The sequence below is a fragment of the Phalacrocorax carbo genome, chromosome 7, assembly GCF_963921805.1.
Source record: "Phalacrocorax carbo chromosome 7, bPhaCar2.1, whole genome shotgun sequence".
NCBI lineage: Eukaryota > Metazoa > Chordata > Aves > Suliformes > Phalacrocoracidae > Phalacrocorax > Phalacrocorax carbo.
This window is the reverse complement of record NC_087519.1, coordinates 14,229,161-14,246,300: the sequence shown is the minus strand read 5'-3', so window position 1 is coordinate 14,246,300 and position 17,140 is coordinate 14,229,161. Positions and strand designations below refer to the sequence as shown.

Here is a 17,140-nt window from a genome sequence, read left to right as displayed (position 1 = left end):
CTGGTTGGCATCACCATGGCTAGCAGCAGCCACCCTGCTTCTCCTTCTGCTGGCCACTGAGCCCGCGGGGAGGCATGTGGCAGGGGCTGTGGCCCTGTGCTGGACAGAGCGGCATTGTGCCAACTGGCCGCAGATGCAGGGAGCAAGACAAAAAGGGACATTCAGGGATGGTGAGTCCCATGGAGGTGGGAAGGAGCTGGCAGTCCTCCCCCTCACACTGCCCGCTCTGGACAAACGTCTGCTTGTTCTCTGACTTCCAGTTCTCTAAACTCCATCTTGGCTCATCTCAGCGAAAGGATTAATACCCTGCAGCGTGGGACCATCATGCTCGGTTCCTCTCTTGAGTTCCCACAGCAATGGCGCCTGCTTCTGTGGCAGATGGATGGTCTCAGGCATCTGACTTTGGCTATGATGGGAGTGAGCTGGCTGGTGCTGGGAAGTGAAGGTAGTTTCCAAAATATGCGGTGCTTAGGGAGATGTGTGCTGAAAAGCACGGCAAACAACAGGGCAAGAAACGGTCTGAACAGAGGTCAAATGTTGCATGGAAATGTCCTGCTGTGGATCTCAATGCGTCCCCGATGTCAAGCAGGACAAAGATAAAATATCAGTATCTTGATTTGCAGTGTAACCTGATCTGGCAGGCACCACAAAAGCAAGAGCAGAGAGCATATTATGCTACTTTTTACAGTGTGCTCTGGAAAAGAAGAGAAAACAGTCTGGAAATGTCCTTGAATGAAGTCACATCAGCCTTTGCTGTAAACCTGACCCTTTAGAAGGTGCAGCTTGGAGAGTGTTTCCCACTCTTCCTTGGCTTGGGGGAAACTGGGGGTAGGTCTTCTAAAAGCTAGAAGAACTGGGGGTAATTTAGGAAAGCTGTAAGGCTGAGTGAGGAGACTGCAGTGTAGAAGTGATGCTACCTGTTATGGCTGCCTGATGCCCAGGGCCAGGCTGCTCTGGTAGCCTGCACCCAAGGGTGCTCTGCTCAGCCACCCTGAGAGCAGTGGGCACAGCCTGGGCTGCTGGAGCCCACACTCCCTGCCCTGGCACTCTGCCCATCCCAGCTGGAGTGGTGCTCCCCAAGCTGCTCTTTTCTGCCATGGGTCTGCCGTGATGTAGGATTGAAGACCAGGGCTTCAAACACTGGAGCTGCATTGACTTTAGGGAAGTTTGGACTAATTTGCATTTGTCTGACACTTCAGATTTTTTTAAAAATGTTTTTTCTGTTTCAGCCTGACCGTTTGTCTCAATGGAGTCCTGTATTTCCATTGAAAACTGCTGTTAATCCTCTTTTCTGCCTCAGAAAAGGAAGCAAGACACTGCTATTTCATTCTTTAAATGCAGAAGGAGAGTAGGTGGTGTTTAAACACAAGGCTGCATCTAATCCTTGTGACAGCTTTCAGATCTTCAGTGTTGTTGTACTTCCCGGGCAGGTGGTGGATGCAACAGGCCTCATCCTGTATAACGATTAGCACGCTGTAATTTCTGTAGGTTCTGTTTGGGCCCCAATTTGCCTACACCTGCAGAAGCCATAAATTGTGGATTGCTCTGAGGCACCTGAGTGCTGGACATGGTCTTGTGTTCAAGGGGAGAGGAAAGAAGTGGAGGTGCTGGCTGAGCTGCAGCTATCGCCTGGCTGCTCATACCAGTTCTGAGTTGTTCCTGGTCTGCTGCGTGTGGATATCTTTGCAGGGCTGAGAGGCGGAGAAGGCAGCGTTCCCAGCTGCTAACAGTATACACAGTGGTCTTACTGGAGCTGTTAGTGTTATCTGCTGGCGCTGCACCTGCTCCCAATGCGGTTCCCTTCTGAAGGGGCATCCATTGTAACCACAGGCAAAGGCTGCCATGCTGTTGCAGAAGCCCAGCTGCCTTTTTGTTAAAGGAAAGAGAAATCTATTCATCAGGCTTCTTAAGAGCATTGAACTAGCCAGTGGGTTTCTTTTTGCCCTGGAAAAAATGAGATGCTGTTACAGCTCAAAAAATGTGAGTTGCAGAATGGTGTTATATGGCAGTTTGTGAGCTGCTTTGCTGTGGTATGCAAAAAATCTAGTCTGGCATGTCTCACTGAGGGAATTGGTGCCGGTGCTGTAGCCTTTTCTGCCTGCACTTGCTGCCATCCTGAGGGGGTTCAGCATGGGTCTCACCCGCAGGGTGGTACCCAAGCCCGCGCAGGATGGGAGAGCCCTGTTACAAAAACCTACTAATTGGGCAGCCAAAAAAAACACCAAAAACCCCAGCGAATCATTGGAAAGAAAAAGATCAAGTGTTTGGCGTTTATTCACATAATTTCACCTCTTGTGTTGATTCAGTTTGGATAATGAAAACAAACTTCTGGGTTTCACTTCTGTTTTTCTGGCTGCTTTCTGTGCCAGACTTGAGCTGGGTTGTCATTGCAATGAGAAGATACGATGTGAGGAATCGATGCATGCTGGGAAATTACTTGCTTTCAGGTTTAAACAGAGTCAGTGTAATTCCTTCATGAGTGTTGCTGCTATTGGGAGCACTTAAAAATGTTACCTTCAAACAATTAACAATTATCCTGTCAGATATGGAAGCTTTTAAATTAGAACAGAGTTAAAAATAGAAGAAAATAAAAACCTGATTCACGTGAAAGCAAATGTAGGAAGTCTAAAAATCAGCTCTGTGCTGAACAAGATTGTTTTATTGGATTTTTTTTTTTCTCTGCTCAGGCTTGGTCTGTTTGTTTTATTCAAATGAGACAAGGAAGAGAAGAGCTGGCTTTCTCTGTCAAATAGGTCTCCTTTCAAACAGGCCATTTGTTTCTGCCCAGCCTGTGATAAGTTTCTTGCACTACAGCCTGTAACCGATACTTGCAAATTGGCAATCTCGTGGCTTCTGGATGTTTACCCATTTTGTGTCAGAGCTGAGGTGTGTTATGTGTTTCTGTTGGTTAAGAGTTAAATCTATAAAAATGTCTGGTTTAATTCAGTAGGGGACCACACCAGCTACCATTGTGTCCTAAGAGATGCTGCAGCACAGGGAATTAGAAAAGCCTGTCTGCAGAGATCCAGCGTAGGCACTGCAGAAAGCTTGTGCTCTCTGGATTTAATCCCTTTAATAATTCTGACCTGTGACAACAGTTCACTTGAGGGAGTTCCTGTGTTTGACCCAACCAGTTCTTTTGTCTCTGAACAGCTCAGCACATGGTGAATACAGCAGGAACCCCACACCCTGCTTACATCTTTTGGATACTGTCCGGGGTTTTTTCTTTTTTTTTTTTCTTTTTTTTTTTTCTTTTTTTTTAAAATGTGGCTCATACACAGCAAGGTCTGTGGGGAGTGATGGCCTGGCTGAGTCTAACTGGGGAAGTTGTCCATGCTACTTTGTACCTCAGGGAGCACCAGGCATGGTATCAGGAGCTCTGCTATGGGCAGCCTGCTCTGCAGCATGACACCAAAGCCAGGAGATCTTTCTGGCGCTTTTAATTTGCAGTGCAGCACTTTTAATTTTACTATTATTAGTAAAAATGCAAAAGTGCTTGGCTTCATCAAAGTGCTAGAGAGAAAGCACTGTCTGTAGTGTGCTGAGCTAAAAGGGTAGTTGGCTTCTTCCTTCTAGCTATTAGCGTCTTTAGAAGATCCCAGACTGTCGTAATTCATTTCCAAGCATTAATCGTGAACCTTTATGATGAACCCATTGGAAACTCCTAAAATACAGGTAGAGCCTTGTGGCTCCAGTGAGGAGTCAGTGCAGGACAGGCAGTGTTAACACTTGTCTCTCCAGGAGCTGCCAGCAAAAGGCCATTCAGCACTTGACCTCCTGGCATGTAGGCTGGACCCTCCGGCTTCTCTGGCTGGATGCAGCTGCTTTGTGGCCTCACCATCCTGGGGCTTTCCCACCTCTCCTGAGGCAGAGGATGCACTCCCAGAGGTCCCAGTAGCCTGCCTGAGGAAGCGTGGCCATGCTAGGACTCATCCAGTGTCACACTGCCCTGTGTGATGGGACTGTGCCCCAGGCAGCATGGCCAGGCCACCTCTTGGTGCCAAGCACAAGGCTGTGAAGGAGTGCTCATATTGGTGCTATACTGGGTGGGTGCTGGTTAGATGACTTTCCAATGATTATAATGCATGAGCAAGAACAAATTCCACCAGTTGGGTGTAAAATAAGCATGTAAAACAGTAGTGACAAGACCAGCAACAGCTGCTGAAAGCTGATGGTGCTTGATGTGCAGGGGAAACTCTTGTTTCCTGATATCCAGCACGTGCATGGTGGGCACCCTGATACAGACGAGCTCTTTGAATGTTGAGCCTGCAAGTGATGTGGTTCCTTGAGCATTTCATACTGAAGCTGGATGGTGGCGTTTTCAAGCAGAACATGGGACGTGATTCAGCAGGTGCCAGCTCTGCCGAGGAGGGCTGGATTCCTCCCTGGGCTGGATCCTGTCTCCTCATGGGTGGCACCGCTGGGTGGAGACAGTGTCCCCTGTGACAGGAGCATGGGGCTGCTGCACAGCCACAGCCAGCTGTAGGTGAAACCCAGCCCTGCAGAGTCAGCCAGTCAGTACATGGTTTCTGTCCCAAAACTCCACAGAAACCCCTGAGCTTTCTGGTGCGTGAGAAGTCCATAAAACATGTGTAGGGTTTGAATTTCTTTTATTTTTTTTTCTTTTTTCTTTTTTCCCCCCCCTAACCCTTACATGCCCTGAAAAACGTGTACCTGCAGTAGCCATGCTGGCAGTCCCAGCATAAGCACCTCTCCTGTGCAGGGCTGCTGCTCAGCACAAGTCACGCTCACAGCCATAGCATGAAGAAACCGGCATCCTTAAATGTTTTTACCTGCAGTCATGTGGGCAGCTCTCTGCCATAGCAGCTTCACCCTTCCCCTGGCCTAGAAAAAGAAAAATTATTTTTCTCAGTGTCTTTCGAAAAGGGTGCAAAATAGCACAAAACTAGCTTGAATCTTAAAAAAAAAAAAATTCCTCTGGGGTCTCATGTATGATGACCATGGTGATGTTCAGAGCAGAGCACCACCTGCTGCTTTGAAACTCTTCCAGTGTTCCTGGTTGCTTTTTCCAAGACAAGGTCTGCTCCATGGGAGGAAAAGGTTAAACGTGGGAGTGAGTAGGGCAAAAGATTATGTGAAACAGAAATCCCAGTGCTGTTTGTTCTGCCATCTGGTCTACACTTGATCCAGGGCTGTGGGTGGTTTCCCATAGCATTCCCGCTCTTCTCACTCCCACACAGCCAGCGGAGAGCTTTGAACTCCCAGAGCTCCATGCTCTGCAGAGTCAGGTGAGGTTTGCATCTCCTTTGTCCCCGAGGAGCTGCCCTTTGGCAGGGCAAAGCTGGGCAACATGGCCCAACCGCTGCACTGGAGCTGCTGCTGAGAGCCAGTTCCAGCAGCAATTCAGAAAAGCATGGACTTCAACACCTTTGACACGAACAGAGCGACCACTGGGGGATGCTGGGGTCAGTGCATCCCATGCCATGCCTATAGGGAGAGCCTGGGCAGGACAGCCATTGGGAGTGCTCAGCGTTTCCATCTCCGCAGCAACGCACCAGTGGTGCAAGATGCTTCCTGGTGAGTGGGGCAGCCTGTGCCCACCACCCAGCCGTTGCCACCATTACTTAAGCCAGCAGCAGGGCAGGCTGAGCCCTGCAAGGCTCTGTGATGGCACACCATCCTGCCAGCAGCAGGGCCAGGCACACATGCCAAAGCATGGGAGGACAGAGTTGCCACTTGTCCCTGCTTTGCAGATGAGGGACTGGAGCATAAAGATGTGCAAGAGCTTGTGAGTGGGCAGTGCTGCGGCACACCGAGAGCTCAGTGCCTGCACCTCACCCTTTACCATGGCCAGCAAAAGAAAGGTGAAATCATTTTACCTCTTACCTCCAGGTCCCCTTTTTGCTCAGCCCCTTCTGCCAACCCCCTGGTCTCCCAGCCCAACTCGGTTGTTCCCTGGGCCTGCAGGCACTGCATGCCTCCTCCACCCTCCTAACCACTCCTCCTGCTCTGCTTTCACTTGGGAATGTGACCTTGCTCTCTAGTTATTTACAGACAAAATATTGCTGCAAGCCTGTGGAAGGCTTTTCTGTGTTTGGTTGTTGTTTTTTTTAAAGTGACTGAATTCCACAAAAAATGAATTATTTCAAGGGGTCTGTGGGGCCTGGTGGGAATGCTCTGCTGTGTTTGGGAACAGGCTGCCTGGAGCTGTCTCCCCTGGCCAGCACAGAGATGCAAGAGGCTATTCATTTCCCTAGCTATAGGAAACGATTTGTCTCTGGTTTTCTTAGGGAAACAGAGAAACCCACCCCCTGCTTGGGGAACACTGCCAGGATGGGACATGGGGTCATGGCACACACATAACTGGGACCCAGGCTCCTTTCTGAGGTGTGTGTGAGTCAGCACATAGTGCTGGCTGTGGGGAAGAGCAGAAGCAGGGGCCACTTTCTGTGGCTCCCCTTCCTGTGCCCCTGGAGCTGGGGCTCTCCACTTCTCTTCGCTTGGGAGCTCCTGGGTCTCCTGCTGCGCTTGCAACATAAGCTGGATTTGCTGAGGACCTCAGACAGATCTGTCACATCCGATCGGAAGCAGTGGTGGGCTGATTTCTCCTTTTTTGTTTTTACTGGCAGGACCAACAGCTGCCCTTTTCCCCGCTGCTGACAATTCTTCTGTCTAGCTTAACTTCTGAAAGCCTTGTGGTGGTGGTTTCCCACTGTGCAGAGACCTTATGCCTTTGACCTTGCACTGCTGTGGTACCATTTGCATGGCTGCTGGAGGCCATAAAGCTGTTCATTGTACGCAATAGTGTGAGTTGTTAGGTTTGAGCAGCACTGGGTTCTGGATGGGGCTGACATGGGGTCCCTGGCTGATGCTGGTTTCCTTACAGGGTCAACATAAGCCTTCAGGTTCCTGCAGCCAAGTAGTTGTCCTGAATAAGGCTGCATGCTCTACTTCTATTTAGGAGTAAGCATAGCAACTGCCAACAGAGGTAAACTTGATGACAGACAGTGCACTTTTTGCTGTGGGAAGAGTGCTTACGCAAAAATACCTCGGTCTGGCTCAGGGTGCACCTTGGCTTGGTCTCCCCACAGACCGAGCTGGGGCTGCTGATGGGCTGGCAGTAGGTGCACTCTGCTCCTTGCCAAAGCTGGGGCTGCCACTGGGAAAGCTCTTGACAAATGTGGCCACACGGGGTGACCACAAAGCAGGTGCCTGCAAAGCCATTTCTGGCCTGCTGTGGGGTTAGCACTGGCCCTCCGGAGTAACTCCAGCCTTCCCAGTTTACAGTGATAATGGCCTCATCCAGGCCCTTGTAGAAGCACTGGGTGCAGGATGCTCACCAGGCAGTGAGAGGATGCTGAGGGAATGGAGGTGGTGTGTGTCTAGGGACCTTGATCAACCAGACAGGTTCAGCCAGTGGTGGCGGTTTGGAGGCCCATCTTGCAGCAGATTTGTCTGGAACTTCTCTGGTCCATGTGCTAGTTTGGGTTCTACTGAGCTACAGAGCACTCTGTGCAAGTCATAGATGAGCATACTGGCTATAAATTAGGACAAAAATCAATGGATTTTTGTTGAATGAAATTCTGAAGTTTCCATTGTTGAGAAGCCATGGGGAAGAAGGCTGGGACAGGGAAGACAAATTATTTTAGTCAAATCCTTAACTTGGATGCAGCCAGCACATTCTGCATTGGAATGGAAATGTACTGGGTGAGAGAGAAACATACCTGCCGAGATCAAGTGTAGTGGTAGCAGGTAGAGCTGAAGGGCATCACGAGGCTGTGTCTGTAGGGGCTGCTCCTTATTGACGCGCCTGCTGATGTCTTTGCGAAAGCAGCCCCTTGCCACCTGTGCCTTTAGTAGCTGGGAGTTTTTCTGAAGAAGCCGTAGTTATTGGGGCTCTGACTGTGCCCTGCTGGTACTGAAATAGGAGCAGTGCTTAGGCAGAGGGGAGCAGAAAGAGCTGCTGGGGATGCCCCCTGCCTGGCCACCAGGCAGGCAAGCAACATATCATGGTGTTTGCAGAGACCTTACAGGAAACCCTCTGAGGTTCCTACCTAAGATGCCCAGGCTCCCCGAAAAGGGTAGTGAGCATGTTTGGGGCTGCCAAACCCTCCCCGCTCCCTGGGTCAGCAGGCAAAATCCTGTCCCTTTCTACAGCTGTCAGCAGGGGCAGTTACTGGATTTGATCACTACCTGCAGATCAAAGGGCAAACTGCTGCCAACTTGCAGGGGCAGCGGGGCTGTGAGTGCTCGGTGCACTCAAACACGTGCTGAAGGTGGCTGGGCACCAATTGGGAGTTAAGGAGCAGTAGGAAAGGGCTTCCATTCTGGATGCTCTTTGCCAGGGTTTGCATAGTGTTTGCTGGGTGCTGGAGCATCCTTGGGAAGGCAGTAAGGGAAAGCTCAGCTCACTGTGTCTACTGTGGCGCACAGCTCTCACCTTCCAATTCCTAACCTTAGCTGAGGGTAGTGAAAACCCTATCCCGCTCCCCTAATCTTCTAAATGGGTGCCTTTTTATTAACAGGATGTTCTGGTTATCCTTTTTTTGAGCTGGGGGAAGCTGAGGAGTGCACAGGTCTCTGCTCACGCTGCTGGTAAGAACAGGACCAAGCACACCTGACTCTGGATCCGCTTGGACTGCATCTGTGTACACATAACGCTGCCCCTCACTAAGGGGGTCTCTGGCACATTGCTTCCACCCAAATATTAGTGACTTGGCTTGAAGAACCAAGTGCAATGCAGAGCAGCCCCAGTGCCCAGGGAAGGGTTCTGGCAGGGCTGCCAGTGAGCATCAGACCAGTGGTGTTGGGGTAAGCCTGGGGCTTTGACGGCCACTCATGCCCCCTTAAAATATAGAATTAGACATCCTGAGTGAAGCATCTTGTCTGCCTGGGTGTCCTGAAGGGTTAATGATCCTGGCAGCAGATGGATGGGTGGTAAGGAGATTGATTGCCTCCCACAAGGTACATAAAGTCTTGCCCTCCTGCTGAAACACACCACTTGTTCAACCAGGTAAATACTGGTTTAAAATCCCCTCTCACAGCAGCTGACCCTACACGTGTTTATCCAAGTGACTGGAGTTGTTCCAGTCTCTCTGGTAAGTGACCTTTCCTGAATTTTTCTTTTCAAGTTGACATTTAAGAAGGGGGGAAAAAGTCACAGCAACAAATGGTGTTTTAACAGCGATAAAGCTGTACCCGTCAACAAAGCCAGGAAAGCCATGCCGGAGACCACGCTGGCGGCTCTGCTGTCCCTGCTGGAGTCCGTATGGACAGTACTGGCTTGCGTTTCCTGACCTGGTTGGTTTTGCATAAACCAACATTTGCGGTGCCTGTGGGCCACTCCTGCCACCCAGGCTGGGCTGTGCTGGGTGCAGGGCGGCTCTGCAGCTCCCAGGAAAGGCTCCTGGGTGCAATTAAGTCTGAGCCAGCTGCTGGCAGCTGAACACACTCACAGAATTGTTCATTACTGCAATTCAAATGAAGAAGAGTCTTAAATCTTCTCTGAAAAGAATCTGGCTTTGGCAGGCAGCGGAGCACTTGGCTTATTTTGAAAATGCCTTGGACAATTTTGGTAAATGTTTTATTGTGTGTTCGGGGGAAGTAAAATTTACCCCTAGTTTTCCTGTTCCTTGGTTGTCAGCTTCAGCACTGCCACAAGTCACCCCTCACCCCTGGCAGTCATCTCACAGGGAGATATTTAAGCAATGAATTCTCTGTGCTTTGCCGGATGTTTACCTCTTCAGCCCAGATGCCCAGTAAATGAGCTCCTCTTCCAGGCTGGGGAAGTGCTGAGGGCAGCACGTAAGGCCTTTCAGCACTGAGGGGTTCCCCAAACCCCACTCTCCCCATGTCCTGGCAGATGCCCTAGCTCCAGCATGCCAGCTTCCAGCCACTTCATCTCCTCCAGGCTCTGTGGAATCTCTTGGGTGTCCCAGCCTTCTCCATCTGCAAAGCACCCTGCAGCCCTTACCCAGGTTTTTGGCTTACTTGCAGGTGGTGAGCAGGACTGCAAGCAGCAACTGGACTGGGGTGTTGGAGACTCCCTGCGATCCCCCCTCCAGCTCCTCTCCTCAGAGTTCCACTAGAAATGGTTTGCACGGGGACTACCCCAGGGACGGCCAGCCTGGGGCTCCACGCCATGCCTGCATGGTCCTGTGCTAAGAAGAGAAACCGAAACAAAGACTTTCCAGTGGTTGCCTTTCCAGTAGAAGGAGGCGTGGGAGATCCCTGGGAAGCAGCTGGCAGCGGCGATCCCCCAGAGCTGGGTACTCCCCTGGTGTTTCTTGCAGAGGGCCCAACAGGAGCGGCTGCAAAAAGGCATGAGGCAACAAAGGGACCAGGGTGGAGGCAGCACCTTGGTCGTACAACGACAATGCTGCCGGCTCAGGGTGATGCTGGGCAGCCCCACACCAGAGCCCTCCTTAGTGCTCAGGCCTCCAGGCTGGTGGCAAGCTCCGCTTTCAGCAAACCAGCATTTTGTGACAAATTTCAGTTGCGAAATGGATAAGTGGCTCTGTCGTGACAGGCCTGACGGATGCGCCTGGCTTTGTGGCAATGCTGTTTCTTGGATTTAATATATTTCTGCAAGAGGAAAAAACAGTAACAAAAAAAACCCAGGTAAGTCCAATAGCAAAGATGCTTTCAGTGAGCTGGTAGCCAAGCCCTGCCTTTGCCATTCACTGTGTCCCTGCACTGCCCCAACTCTGCTGCTGGGGATCTGGGCACAGCTGGAAGGGTGGGCAGGGCACCACGGCCCCAAGGCTGCTGGTAGCAGGGGCTGGCAGCTCACAGATCCCCCTCTTAGGAATGTCCCATCTGCCACAGCTCTCCCCGCTCCTCTGCCATCCCCAGGAGTTCTCTAGTGCTGCACATTAACATGAGACAGCCGAGCTTTTCTGCTGGGCTGTCACCGGAGTGATACTTGTGCAAGGCTCTGTGGCTGCTTGTGCATGATGGCAACTTTGTGAGCTCACCCACTAAGTTACCTTTAATCTTTCAAGAATGCCTCCTTTCTCTCTTGCTTGCAGCAAGCCCAGGTGTTTGCTTGCCGCAGGGTCAGTACGTGAGCCCTGGAGTGGGACTGCTTGTACCCGGAGCCTTCCTTCCCCTGAGATAATGTCAGTGCTGGAGAGCAAGCGGCTATTTTGGTCCCAGGAATACCAGCGGGTGATTTCACTTTTGTTTTGTACCCAATAACCTTTCCCATCACAATGAGAGACGACGTCCGCATTCCCTGCACTTCCGTGTGCGAGGAGAAAGCCATTCAAGCGCCTCTGCAGGGGAAAAGAAAAAGTCAGTTTAAAAATAGCTGCCAGATTGTTGATGGAGCCTGGGCAAAGGAAGGGCAAAAGCCTCTCTGTGCTGCACTGTGTACCGTGCACTGGATCGGTTTCGCTGACTGAGCTGGGGCATGAGGACAGCAGGCATGGGAATATTTGCTGGGCTGGCTTTTCCCATCGGCCTCAAAGGGACAGGAAGGTCTGGGAGAGACTTTCTTTTCCACGCAGAGTTGTCCCCATATGAGGCTCCAGGAGAACTACAGCAACCCCCTTTGCCTCCCCTCCATGAGTACCTGCCATGGTGTTTTCTCCCTTCTCTGCCCCTTCTGTCCTTCTCTGAGTCCTTTCTCTAATGGCTTTCATGGCTGGGAGCTTGCTCAGGAGCAAGGTGAGACAAACCCACCCCGGGCCCCAGGCAAGATAAGTCTGGTCAAACCCAAATTGCTAAAGCTGAGCTCTAATTTTATTTCCTGTGGGGAAGGAGCTGGCTAAAGAAATGGTTTTTTTTTCAAGCTTTCAGCCTGCGACTTCCCATGAACTGCTGACCCATCATGTGACAGGAGCCGCAGCGGGGCCGCTGCCTTGAGATGCGGTATCACCAACTTATCAAGACGCTCGGGGGCCATGGGCAAACCCCAGTGCTCAGGTGGGGACAGGCCTCCTGGCACCTGCATGTGCCAGGGCACAGGCAGCACCCAGGCACTAGACCTCTGGGAACAGGCAAACCCCGATGTGCTTTAAGAGGGAAGGCAGCAAGCTTATTTACTGCCAGCCCCCCTTTCCTATGGAGAGATGCTTCCTGGCTCCCTGGGGGGCAGTGTGGGCCCCCTTGTCAATGCCCACCCTGCCCGTCAAAGTACATTATAGGCCATTGTACGGGCTCTTGGCCAGTGGGGTGGCTACCTGGGGTCCTGTTTCATCGGTCCCTTTGCTCAGCAGCAGGTTTTTGCTTAGCCCCCCAATCACACGACTTACTGGGTAGTTCTAAACCTGCCCTTGCCCTTCCTGAGCTGCAGCCTGTTTACAAAACAGTGGCTGAGGGCTGCTGTTTATCCTTACATACTCATTACATTCAGAGTTGCTAAACAGATGAACCCAAAATGAAAGTCATCTGAGTTTTCTTTAATTAGAATAAGATCCTGATGAATCATGAGGTTCTTTACCTCAAGGATGCACCAAGAATTGACTTTGGCAGCAGACATCAAGGTACAGCAGTCAGCAGAGCGAGCTCGCTGCATTGACATCTGCTGGAAAGACTTGTTTTTCCCTCCAGATCACATGCTAACTTGTGATCTGATCATGAGATACAAAGGATAACCTTCCAATATTTATTTTTCTCATCTGGAATGTTAAAAGGCAGAGAAAAAGAGTAAAAAGCAGTGTAAGGGAAAAAAATCCAAACAAAACCCTTCCCTCTTTTGGTTAGCATTGCTCTAGGTGCTGTGCTTGCTGCTGGGACAGGGCAGGAGATCGTCCCCAGCATGGCAGGCTGCACATGTATCCGCTGCAGCAATTATGGAATACATCAGTGTGCGGAGAGCATCGGTGTGGGCAGAGCAATCGCTGGTGTGTTCAGCCATATAGACATCCCCCCCTCCAGCATGAGTGCAGCTGTGTGCAGGCAGAGGTAGGCAGGGACTGCCTGTCCCAGGGTGACCTGCACTGGCACGAGGTGGGGGAAGCTCGTCCGCCTCCAGTGGCTGCCCAAAGCTGGCCCTGTGCCATCCTTCAACATGAAACATGTATGTTTGATGATAAATGTCAAAGGAACATTTTTTATAACAATATCCCAAAGTAATCAGCTAAGCAGGTGGAGTTATATGTGCCCTAGTCCAAAGATTTATAGGAAGCCCAGCTGCAAGATTAAACCAGAATCACCCTCAAATAAAATCCCCCATATAATTTTGGGGGAATTTTGCTAGAGCAGCTTGGGTATGTTTACTTCTGTGAGATGATGCCTATCAAGCACCAAAAAAACCCCAGAAACCCATCATGGTGCTAACATGGGGGCTGTTGGGAAGCGAGCATTCAGGCTGCTGAGGGCTTTACCATGAGAGGAGTTCTTGCTGAAGAGAGACCAAGGCAAAGCAACGGGGGCAGGGTTGTTTATTTTCCCAGATGGAGAGGTGTGTACCATTGACTACTAAATTTGAATAAGGAGGTTGCTGCCCATGGTTTGCATACATGCAGCAAACCTGACTTACATATACAGCAGGATTACTCCGAGAGTGGCAGATTGAGATCAGCAGCCTGTGTGTCTGTTCATCCATCCATCCACCCATCCATCCATCCATCCATCCATCCATCCATCCATCCATCCATCCATCCATCCATCCATCCATCCATCCATCCATCCAGTGCTGGGAACAACTATGTAGAGCTGGGAAATGCAGCAGTCCATGGCAGTACTTTCCAAAATCCCATCGCCATGGGATGCCCCTGGCCGTATGCCTGCTGGGCACCTGTGTTCATGGGCAGAGCTGAGGCTGTGCATTCTCTGCAGCTGCATGCAGGATGACAGGCCCGGCATCATTCCCCAGTTAGTACTTCACCTTCGGCACTGCTGAGCAATTGTGCACTGTGCCAGTGTCCTTCAGTGCCATGCCACAGTGCACTGGTGGGTCCCTCAGGGGGTCCCTGCATGCCCAGGCTCAGGGTGGGGACCAGTGAGCATGGGAAGGCAAGGACCATGTCTGCAACTATAACTCAGAAAGTGAGAAGAGAGGTTGAAAAAAGGTGCTTGTAGTTTCCTTTGAAACTAACAGGCCCCATAATATTTCAGGCAGCTGGTGGTGTCAATGAGCGGCTGCAGAGCGCTCCATCCCAGGGTCTGTTGGTGTGTGCTGAGCCAGCTGGTCCGCAGAGGCTGAGCCCCAGGTCCTCTGGAGCGTTCAGAAACTTTGTGGTCTTTTGGGAGGAAGGCGTGTAAGCCTCATACTTTCCTGGCTAAAGCCTGATGGTTTCCTGGCTCTGCCAGTCCAGGGAGGGAGTTGCAAGTTTGCAGGGTCATGTGTGGCTAGACCCAACCCATGCCCTTGGCCCCAGGATGGATGATGGAAGGGGAGATGCTCTGGGCAAGGCCAAAGGTACTACACCTGTATGTGACATGCTGTGTGTCAGCCTGACACAGGGTGAAAAACTCTGCTGTAGCTCCCCTGGAAATAAATAACTGCAAGAAGGAACGTAAAGGGGTGGATGTCATGCTGGAGGGAGGCAGCCAGTGCAAACTGAGTTACAAAAGTGCTGCCTGCAAGAGCAGCGAGCCTGGCCGCAGCCTGGCCACAGCTATTTTGGTGCCGAGAGGGGGCTGAGCGTGGAGGTGTTGCCAGTAAAAATGCACACTGGTGTCAAGTGGGAGGGGAGGAGGTGGGACAGAGGGATGCAGCCAAAGGACGCCCCAGCATGAAGGGGGGCATGAAGGGGTGGTGCCTGCTAGGTGCCTTCGATGTGGTGAATGGTGTTTTGACTGCGGTAGGAAGGTAGGCTTCAACATTTCAGGGAGGGTGGCTGAATGATGTGTTTGCAGCAAGAAGTGGATACCTTTGCCAGGACCACAGCATTCATGAAAGAAGCTAGGGGTAGCTAAAATCTGATGGGGTCCTTAGAGTCAAAGCTGGGGAAGCATGAACAGGAGGCGATTTTAAATTAAAACCAAAGCAATCCATAATAAAGAGCTGTGTCTAGGAAGCAGAGTTATTTCTGACTTCAGGTTTTGAGAAGTCTTGAAACTAGGTCCAAGTTGTGTGTCTCCTGCTATTACATGACCTTTACTTTGCAGTGTCCTACCCCACCCTCCCATTGACCCGCTTAGTGCAAAGACCAATTATTTTATTCCAAAAAGCAAACTATCCTCTTTCCTTAGGAAGATATTTCTGTGGCCTCTGCAAGAGCATTAGCCAGAGATGGTTATGGGCACTGTGATGGGCTAACGAGGGGGTTGGTGTGCAGTCATCAGTGGTCCATGTAGGAGAGTGGCACACCTGCCTCCAGCTCATGGGCATTTGGAAGGAGTCTGGGTTTTCTGGACCTGCCTCTGTGCCCCAGGGGCATCCCTGAGCCCTGCGATTTCCCAGTTCGCTGGGCCTTTGCCTGCCCCTAACAAAACTAGAGCAGATCTGACCCAGAAAGCTGAATGCAGAAGTGATCGATAGTGATGGTAATTGGCTGGCAGTGCTGCCTGGAGGCTCTCGGTGTCTCAGTCCCAAAATAGATAAATGCGTTCAGATAAAATGTAGGCAGTCTGACTCTGCTGGCAGGAGCATTGGCTGGAGGGGGGTTCAGCCTATGGTCCAAGGGCTGCAGAGGGTAAGGCTGCTGGCAGAGGGCTGAGTATACTGTGCCCCATCCCTGGTGAATGAATCTGGTCCTTCTGGTTTCCCTTACCAGTGATGTTGTGTCTCCAGCAGGTTTTGCTGTGCAAGGTGTTTGCTCTGCAGCAGCAGAGCGTGGAAGGCTTGGGTGGAGGGAGGCAGGCAGGGCATGTGCTGTGAGAGGGGAACATGCTCACACGCAGCTCTGGGTGCTATCACTCTGTGTGTGAGTGCCTGGGAAGGAGATGCATCCACTCATCCCTGAGTGGGGAGTAGACACTTACTCCTGGGCAAGAAAGCAGTCCCTGTTTTTAAGGAAATAAACAAATCCCAAAGAACATCCTTTTAGAGTGCCCTCCTCCTGCCTGCTCATGTCCCTAAGGGACAACAAGGGCTTTGTAACTGCCCAGGACTCTCAGGAACCAAAACAACCTTGGTATGAGCACATCAGCTGTAAATCAGTGGGCTCCACTGGGTACTATTGCTAGGGTAAATTTAGTGCTGATTGCTTTGATCTGTAATGCTTTTATTTCGTAGCCACTACAGAGATAGACACAAGGTCAGACTAATGACTGATACATGAAAAGCTTATGTGGCTTTTATTGATTTTGCAGTGATTAATGATTCGGCGGGGGGGGGGGGGGCGGTGATTCATGCACACATGAAAGGTGCCTGGGAATGAGCAACACTGACCGAGGCAGCCTTTTAATTCCAGCATCCAGTCTGCTTCCCACTGCTCAGGGTACCAGTGCCTCTCTCATGCATGTCCTTGCACTGGGCACATACCCATTTGTACGCAGTGAGCTCTCGCACTCATGTCTAACTTCTGTTTGCCTTGCCTTTGCTGTCCATTTTGGAAGGGGATCAGAAATAACAAAACCTAAACCCTTATTGTAGTCTTGTTGACAAATCCTGTTGAAGCTTTCCTGCTGCTGTCCTAGGTGGTCCAAGAAGAGAGTTCTGGCTCACGTCAGGAGGCATTGCTGCACAGCCCCTGCAGGAGGCGTCCCCCGGGTTCAGCCCTTTGGTTAGCAGCATGTGATCTCTCAATAAAGGAGCTTTGAAGCTGTTTGCTTTGATTAGCCTTGCAAGCGATGGTTTTTGAAATGCTTTTCCACCCCTGTGAACATGTGGGACTCCTCAGAGGCTGCCAAGCTGTGGCCGTGGGGTGGGCTTTCTCCTCCCGGTTCACTCTGTGCCACATATGTAGCTGGAAACTGCATAGGGAAGTCATCCTAATTTTGGAGGGGGAAATCAGGCCCTGCTTGAAGGCTCTGGGTGGTGGTTATGCAACTTTCCTATCTGGTATTTGAGAAAACTTCCCCTCCTGGCTGTTTTACCTTGTGACTATGACTAAAGTCATCATGTTACCACCAAGGCTCCTTCTGCTGGGCTCACTGCTTTTACACGGGCTATCTCACTGAGTGGGCCAGAGACCTGCTACATCGCTTAGGGCCTGAAAATTCACTGCAGTTTGGGTTCCACTTGTTGCCAGCCCTACTGCCTTTTTTTTCTCTCTTTCAGTTGCTGATGACTAAAGGCAAAGATGTGTTCTTTTTTGGGCAGTGTGATGAAGCAGGCAATGTT

General features: G+C 50.9%; 1 long non-coding RNA gene across 1 annotated transcript; it reads left to right on the top strand.

The window, feature by feature from the left end:
* Positions 1-4,980: 4,980 nt before the first annotated feature.
* Positions 4,981-16,635, top strand: LOC135314289 (uncharacterized). The gene is made up of 2 exons (XR_010373754.1): positions 4,981-10,581; positions 11,757-16,635. It is a non-coding gene; the product is annotated as an uncharacterized LOC135314289 (long non-coding RNA).
* Positions 16,636-17,140: the final 505 nt, after the last annotated feature.